The sequence below is a fragment of the Herpailurus yagouaroundi genome, unplaced genomic scaffold, assembly GCF_014898765.1.
Source record: "Herpailurus yagouaroundi ecotype Mexico unplaced genomic scaffold, PumYag 295, whole genome shotgun sequence".
Classification (NCBI taxonomy): Eukaryota; Metazoa; Chordata; class Mammalia; order Carnivora; family Felidae; genus Herpailurus; species Herpailurus yagouaroundi.
The window spans coordinates 909,901-918,195 of record NW_024412512.1 but is presented as its reverse complement, the minus strand read 5'-3'; positions in this window follow the sequence as shown (position 1 = coordinate 918,195).

Below are 8,295 nucleotides of genomic sequence, written 5' to 3'. Positions count from 1 at the left end.
CCGTTGGGGTGAGTATTCTGCGGAGGGCTGGAGGCAGGTGTGGCCTTCACAGGGACTGAAAGGCTAAGGTACATGAAGTGGTCAGGGAAGACATCTCTATGGAGGTGACACTTTCCCAGAGCCCCAAACAATGCAATGTTTTCTGTGGGAGAGCATTCCGTGCATGGGGAACAGCCAGTGCAAAGGTCCTGAGGCGGAGCCTGGCTCAGCATAGTCAAAGCAGGGACAAGATCCTGCAGGTTGGAGTTTGGTGAACTCAGAGGTTCACGGAGGAGAAACCAAGAGAGCCAGAGAGTGCCGGCACTTTGCAAAACCCTTCGGCAGTTTCCATTAAAGCTATATTCAGGGGCGCCTGGGTGGCGCAGTCGGTTAAGCGTCCGACTTCAGCCAGGTCACGATCTCACGGTCCGTGAGTTCGAGCCCCGCGTCGGGCTCTGGGCTGACGGCTCGGAGCCTGGAGCCTGTTTCCGATTCTGTGTCTCCTTCTCTCTCTGCCCCTTCCCCGTTCATGCTCTGTCTCTCTCTGTCCCAAAAATAAATAAACGTTGAAAAAAAAAATTTAAAAAAAAATAAAGCTATATTCATGCATATTCTCTGACCACGCACATCAACTCCTGAATACATAAGCACCTGTTATGGACCTAACTGCGCCCCGCCCCCCATTTATACCTTGAACCTGCCAAGAGCTCAGAACGTGACTGTTTAAACACGGAATCTTTAAAGAGGTGATTACATTAAAACGAGGTCACAAGGGCGGCCCTGATCCAGTGTGACCGGTGTTCTCGTAACAAGAGGAGACGGGGACACAGAGGCACCCAGAGGGACGACCCTGTGGGGACACTGGCAGAAGACAGCATCTATACACCGAGGAGAGCGACCTCAGGAGAAAACAGCCGACACCCTGATCTCAGACCCCCCAGCTCTAGGAGACAGGGGGTGTGACCAACTCCCCCACCCGTGTTATAGACACGTCCGCACCACAGAGTTGTTTCACTCCCTCAAATTGCCCTGTGCCCCACCCGTGCCCACCCTCCCCAGGCCCCGGCAACCCCACCCCTTCGTGCTACCTGCCTAGCTCGGCCTGCGCGTGTGTACTTTGACTAAGCTATGCAGGTGAGATACATGCACGCTACTTTCTAAGGCATATCTTCATTGTCTAAATGTTATTTCCAGGTGTGTCTGCGAGGATGTTTCTGGATGAGATTATGACGCGTGTTGGTGGCCTCAGCAGAGCAGAGGCCCGCCCCCTGCTGAGTGGGCATCCTCCAGTCGGTCATGGACCTGAACTCGAAAGAATGTGAAGGGAGGGAGAATTTGTGTCTTCTGCCCGGGCACTGGGGCTGAGCCCCGGCCTGGGACCCACACCACCAGCCCCTCCCGGGTCCCCAGCCTGCGGATGACAGATCGTGGGACTTCCAGCCTCCATAACTGCACGGTCCAATTCCTCATAGTAAGTCCCTGTCCGTATAGCCGCTCTCATGTTCCTTTTTTTTTTTTTTTTTGAGAGAGAGAATGTGAGCAAGAACGGGGGAGGGGCAGAGAGAGAGGGAGACACAGAATCCGAAGCAGGCTCCAGATTCTGAGCTGTCAGGACAGAGCCCAACGCGGGGCTCAAACCCACAAGCCATGAGACCATGACCTGAGCTGAAGTTGGACGTTTAACCAACTGAGCCACCCAGGCCCCCGCTGCACTCTCATATTCTTATATGTCCTGTGGTTCTGTTTCTCTGGAGAACCCCGACTAATACAAGCTCCCAGGGGCTCCTCCCAGCACCTCCTTCTCTGCTTCCAAGCCCTACTCCTGCAGTGGGACAGACAGGAGGGACAGAGGACAGGAGGGGCAGGAGGGGCAGTGGGACAGGAGGGACACGAGGAGAGGGGGACAGGAGGGACAGGAGGCCCAGGAGGGACAGGAGGCATGGGTGGGGCAGGGGTGAGGAGTCTGGCCAACTTAGGAGAAGGAGAGGGCTGGATTCCTGGGAGAGGCTTCCTGGGAAGTCCCTGGCCTCCCGGTGCCCCCTCCTGTGTAGCCCCCCCTCCCCACCCCACCCCCAGGCAGCTGGGTGAGTGGTGCTATTTTAAGTCACCCCCCACTTCCTTCCTCACCCCTGTCAGGAGCCCACTTCCTGACTGGGTCTCGCTCGCTCTGTCCTCTCAGGGTCGGGTAAAGACAGACTTGCAGGTTGGGGTGTTTCTAGGGCCCCAGAGCTGGAATTTGGGCTTCCCTGTCCATTCCACAAACCCGGAGGGGCCACGTAATTTGCAGATCGCAGTCCAAAATGAAAATTTTGAAAATTTCAAAATGAAATTTTTTTGTTCAAAAATCAGTAGGAATTTCAAGACAGCAGCCGCAGAGCAATAAACCACGAGTGACAGAGCCTGAGGCTCTGGGCGACTGCACAGGTCCCAGTCCCCCGAAGCTGGTGCCGCCCTGAACATCTGGGGCTCTCCCCACACCTCGTGGCTCCATAAACTTGTATTTATCTACTTTATTGTGGTTAAATACACATAACATCAAATTCACCATCTGAACCCTTTCCAAGCACACAGATCAGCGGCATCAGGCGCACTCACACTGTGGTGCAGCCGCCCCCACCATCCGTCTCCAGAACTTTCCATCTCCCCAGACCGAGACCCTGTCCCCATGAAGCACAGACTCCCCGCCCCCTGCCCCACCCCTGGCTCCCACCATCCGCTCTCTGTCTCTGTGGACGGGACTCCTCTGGGGACCCCCTGTGCGTGGGGTCACGCGGGACGCGTCCTTCTGTGCCTGGCTCCTGTCACTGCGCACAGTGTCCTCCGGGTCCCTCCACGCGGTGGCGGGTGGCAGGACGTCCTAACGTTCGTGGCAGGTGTGTTCCCCGGTTCAAGTCCCTGCTCTCACTCTTGGGCAGATGCTAAGAAGTCTAAACATTAATTAAAAAAAAATTTTTTTTAATGTTTATTCATTTTTGAGAGAGACAGAGAGAGTGTGAGCGGGGGAGGGGCAGAGAGAAGCAGCCTCCAAGGGCAGCCTCCAGGCCCCGAGCAAGCTGTCAGCGCAGAGCCTGACGCCGGACTTGAACTCACGAACCCCGAGATTGTGACCTGCGCTGAAGTTGGACGCTTAACCGACTGAGCCTCCCGGGGGGCCCCAACATTAATTTTTTTTTTTAATGTTTATTTATTTTTGAGAGAGACAGAGACAGAATGTGAGTGGGTTAGGGGCAGAGGGAGAGGGAGACACAGAATCGGAAGCAGGCCCCAGGCTCCGAGCTGTCAGCACAGAGCCCGACGCGGGGCTCGAACTCGCGAGCTGTGAGATCATGACCTGAGCTGCAGTCGGGTGCTCGACCGACTCAGCCACCCAGGCGCCCCCCAACATTAATTTTTTTAACGGCCAGTCTTCTTTAAGCCATTTCATTTTATTTCAGCCTCCGCCTGATCAGAACAGTCAAACCTATCCTCTGCCAAGCAAGACTCAAACAAACTCAAAAGACACACCAAAGTGCAAAGAACAGAAAACAGCCACCAGAAATCTCATCTCCCTGCACTGCTGGCCGTTCTCATAGCGGCATGTTTTTCTCAGAGGGGGACCTGTGGGTTCTTCATTTCCTGGACCTTCGACCTTCTCCCTGGAATCCTCTGCCTCCAGGGATCTTCCCCGCTGGTCCCTGCCCACGAGTGTGAAACGCCACACCAGAAACAACACGCACGTTCATCAGGAGGCGATGGGCGTCCCCAAGCGGTGGACCAGCCTGGGGGTTGCACGAGAAGGTTGCGGCTGGGCCAAGGCAGAAGTGACCACCCGTGCAGTGTTGGCTGAAGGCTACTATGCGTGTTTAAGAGTTTTTAAAATGAGGGAGGATCTCTTTGCACCTGCTCCCAGGTGCACACAGATGCATAGATTTCCCAGCACAGAAACAGAAGCAACTGAACATTGGCTACCTTGGGATGGGATCATCCTTGTCCTGGGAGACAGGACCGAAAGCAGGACACGTTATGCGTTGTCTCCCGGACCCTTTATTTTGAACCATGCACGTATATTTCCTATATAAATGCCAGTAAACATAAAATATTAAAAACAAGCAAACAGGGGCGCCTGGGTGGCTCGGTCGGTTAAGCGTCCGACTTCAGCTCAGGTCAGGATCTTGCGGTTTGTGGGTTCGAGCCCCGCGTCGGGCTCTGTGCTGATGGCTCGGAGCCTGGAGCCTGCTTCGGATTCTGTGTGTCTCTCTCTCTGCCCCTCCCCTGCTTGCGCGCTGCCTGTCTCTCAAAAATAAATAGACGTTAAAAAATGTTTTATAAGTGAACAAGCAAACAAATAAAAAACAAAACCCAAAGAGCCTTGTATTGGTCTCCATATCACAGGGCTGCGTTTTTGCTTGTTTGTTTTTTTTTAATTTTGTTTGTTTTTTTTTAATTTTTTTTTTCAACGTTTATTTATTTTTGGGACAGAGAGAGACAGAGCATGAACGGGGGAGGGGCAGAGAGAGGGAGACACAGAATCGGAAACAGGCTCCAGGCTCTGAGCCATCAGCCCAGAGCCCGACGCGGGACTCGAACTCCCGGACCGCGAGATCGTGACCTGGCTGAAGTCGGACGCTTAACCGACTGCGCCACCCAGGCGCCCCTTTAATTTTGAAATCAAGAGTAGACCACGATTTTTTTTTATTCTGTCGCCTGCTGCACTTTGAGGACGTTGTTATGTGCTTCACCGTTGTAACTAATGCAGGGGTGGACAGCTGTGGGCAGAACTAGCCGCCCTCTTTCTGTATTATTTGCTTAGATCCTGAGAAGAATTCTTTCCCTCCCCTCTCACCCTCCCTTCTCTCCTTCCATCAACATTTATTGAGCACTTACTGAATGTTAAAACCCGACTCAGGCACTGGAAATACAACCAGGAACAAAACAGACACAGATACCTTTCCTCTTGGAGCTCACTGGCTAGGTCGATGCTTCTTGAACTTTCTGGGCGTTGGACACATTCTCTGTCTGTATCGTCTGGGAGCTACCAGCTGCCCTGTGGCCCTTGAACACTTGAAATGGGTCCTTGCAACTGAAGAACTGAATTTTAAATTTTATTTACTTTTTTAGTGTTTATTTTTTATTTTTGAGAGACAGAGAGAGAGAGAGAGTGTGCACTCAGGCACGTGAGCAGGGGAGGGGCAGAGAGAGAGGGAGACAGAGAATCCCAAGCAGACTGCCAGAGCCCAATGCAGGGCTCGAGCCAAAATCAAGAGTCAGAGGCTTAACCAACTGAGCCACCCAGGCAGCCCAAATTTTATTTACTTCTAATCAATTCATTAAAAAAATTTTTTTTAATGTTTATTAATCTTTGAGAGACAGAGAGAGACAGAGCATGAGTGGGGAAGGGGCAGAGAGAGGGAGACACAGAATCCGAAGCAGGCTCCAGGCTCCGAGCTGTCAGCACAGAGCCTGACGCAGGGCTTGAACTCACGAACTGTGAGATCATGACCTGAGCTGAAGTCGGAGGCTCACCGGACTGAGCCACCCAGGCGCCCCTACTTTTAATCAATTCATTTAAATTTAAATAGCCACATGGGGGCTAATGGGTTCCTTATTGGATGGCACATGGTTGGAATTCAGGGCTCCAGGGTGGGAGCATTTTTAAGACCATTGACTCCTGTGACCCAGGCTGTGTCTCAGGTCAGTAGAGGAGAAGAATGTCCAGGGTCAAGACCGCTTGAGATCTACGCTGGGTGCCGCTCAGATGCTCACAAAAGCCGTCGGATTATCCTCATCCCAAGTGTCATGCAACCACACATTTGTCAGACATCCTGGGGGACAGTTGGGGACATGGGGAACGAGAGCCTGGGCTGGGTCGCTGCCCTAAGGAGCTCATGGCATGTGGGGAAGACGTGATAATCAAGGAAACAACCCCCCAGAATGACCAGAGATCGGGGTGCCTGGGTGGCTCAGTCAGTTGTGGGTCCGGCTCAGGTCATGAGCCCACTGTTCGTGGGATTGAGCCTCACATTGGGCTCTGTGCTGACAGTACAAAGCCTGCTTGGGATTCTCTCTCTCTGACTCTCTCTCTTTCTCTCTTAAAATAAATAAATGTAAATAAAAGATCACAAATGGTAAGTCCTATGATGGAAATAAATGAGGCCACGGGATGGCGGTGCAGGTGGTAAGGACTCTGGCTGGGGGTGGTCAGGGTGGGCTCTCTGAGGAGGTGATGTGTGAGCGAGGCCTGAGGCCTGAAATGAGAAGATGTTGGCCGCGGGGCTATCTGGGGACAGGGCACCGCAAGCAGTAGGTGCTGCTGGTGCAAAGGCCCTGAGGCAGGAACAAACTTGGGAAGGCCAGCATGGCTGGGGCTGAAGGGGTAGGAAAAAATGGGCTGGCGTCTGGACCACCCAGGACCCTTGGGAAGGGACGAAAATGGAGGTGACTGTCCTGAAACATTGGGAGGTTTACAGCAGTGCTTGTGTCTTTGCAGAGTTTGCTCTGGTCAGTGGGGGAAGCTCACCGAGCTCAGCAGATCTCATCTGGGTGGGAACGGAGCCTCATCCCCACCTCCTGGGCCCTCCCCCCTTTTCACTGGTAACCGCCAGCATTGCCCTTGGGACATATTGGTGCAGCCCACAGGGAGAGGGGCAGGAGAGGAAGGAGGGCTGGAGAAGGAGGCTGTGGACAAGCCTCTTCCTGCTCAGAGAAGTCACGAGGACATCAAGGAACCTGGCATAGTTGTGACCTTTGGAGTTCAGAGGAACTTGAGCTTGACGGAGGCAGCTGGGCAGGGACACTGTGGGGTCCCCCTGGACAGCCCCCTGACACACAGCTGGGGAAGGTGGCCAGAGGAAATCACAGGAAGCCACCCTGGGCAGCCTGGACCCCCGAGCCCAGGTCCTCTTCTGGCCCCTGTCCGGGGATCTGGGGCCCTGGGGGAGGGCTGGCTGGGAAGCCCAGAGCTTCAGGCTTATCTCTGTAAACAAAACTGAAGATTAGAGTCCCTGGGGAGAAGAGGGAGCTGGGGCTTGCGGTGGGAGCATTTTTGAGCTGGAAAAGCCCTGCATGCAGGCAGAGGGGGCAGAGTGGAGGCCTGGAAGGGCAGGGCTGTCCAACTAATTCACAATCCTGCCTCCAGGCTGGGCTCTGTTGGCCTCTGCAGACTCTGCCTCTGTCCCTGTCACCTCTTCTGAAGGCTGGGCCTGATCACCCTCTCAACAGAGGCTCATCAGTAAACTTCCACCACGTTCCCCATTCGGCTCCCAACTCTCATCCTTATTTCAGCTTCTGTCCCTTCCTTTTTTAATGTTCTGCTCCCTCCCTGCAGCGGGAGCTGAGACGGGACTAGGGCCGGGGCAGGAAGCACTCCCTGAAGGCACAAAGTTTAAGGGACACAAAGAAAAAGTTCAGCGACGAAGACTCAAAGCTTGTGCATTTCTTTCTTTAGAGTAGGCTTGATGTGCAATGTGGGGCTTGAACTCAAGACCCTGAGATTGAGAGTCAAATGCCCCGCTCACTGAGGCAGCCAGGCGCCCCAAGGTTCACAGTATTTTTTTAAAATTTTTAAACATTTATTTATTTTTGGGACACAGAGAGACAGAGCATGAACGGGGGAGGGGCAGGGAGAGAGGGAGACACAGAATCCGAAGCAGGCTCCAGGCTCTGAGCTGTCAGCACTGAGCCTGTCGCGGGGCTGGAAGAACCCACAAACCGTGAGATCATGACCTGAAGTCAGATGCTTAACTGACTGAGCCACCCACATAGTATTTTAATCCAATATTTTAAAAGCTGAAACTAGGGGCACCTGGGTGGCTCAGTCGGTTGAGCGAACGACTTGGGCTCAGGTCATGATCTCACGGTTCGTGGGTTCAGGCCCCTAGTCGGGCTCCGTGCTGACAGTGCAGAGCCTGCTTGGGATTCTCTCTCTGTGTGTCCCTCCCCTGCTTGTGCTCACTCTCTCTCTCTTTCAAAATAAATAAATACACTTAAAACAGTATAAAAATAAAAAAATAAAAAGCTGAAACGAATGCAAAATAATCCACGATGGACAAAATATTAAGATTTTTAAAAAGGTAGGACCAGACCCTGCACTAGCATGACCTTGCCTCGCCGTCCTCACCCTGTCAGGGCCCTGGCTCTAGTAAAATTTTATTTTTTGATAGTCCATTACTATTTTTATCTTGATTACAGAGTTTTCTGGCGCCTCTGTAAATTTCGTTCCGAAGCGAGTGCCTCACTCGCCTCAGTCTACTCCTGGCCCGGGAATGAGTGAAAGAACGAATGAATGGCCGTACCTCTGCGGAAAAACTGGGCGGCAACCCTTAACTCCGCCCCGCGCGC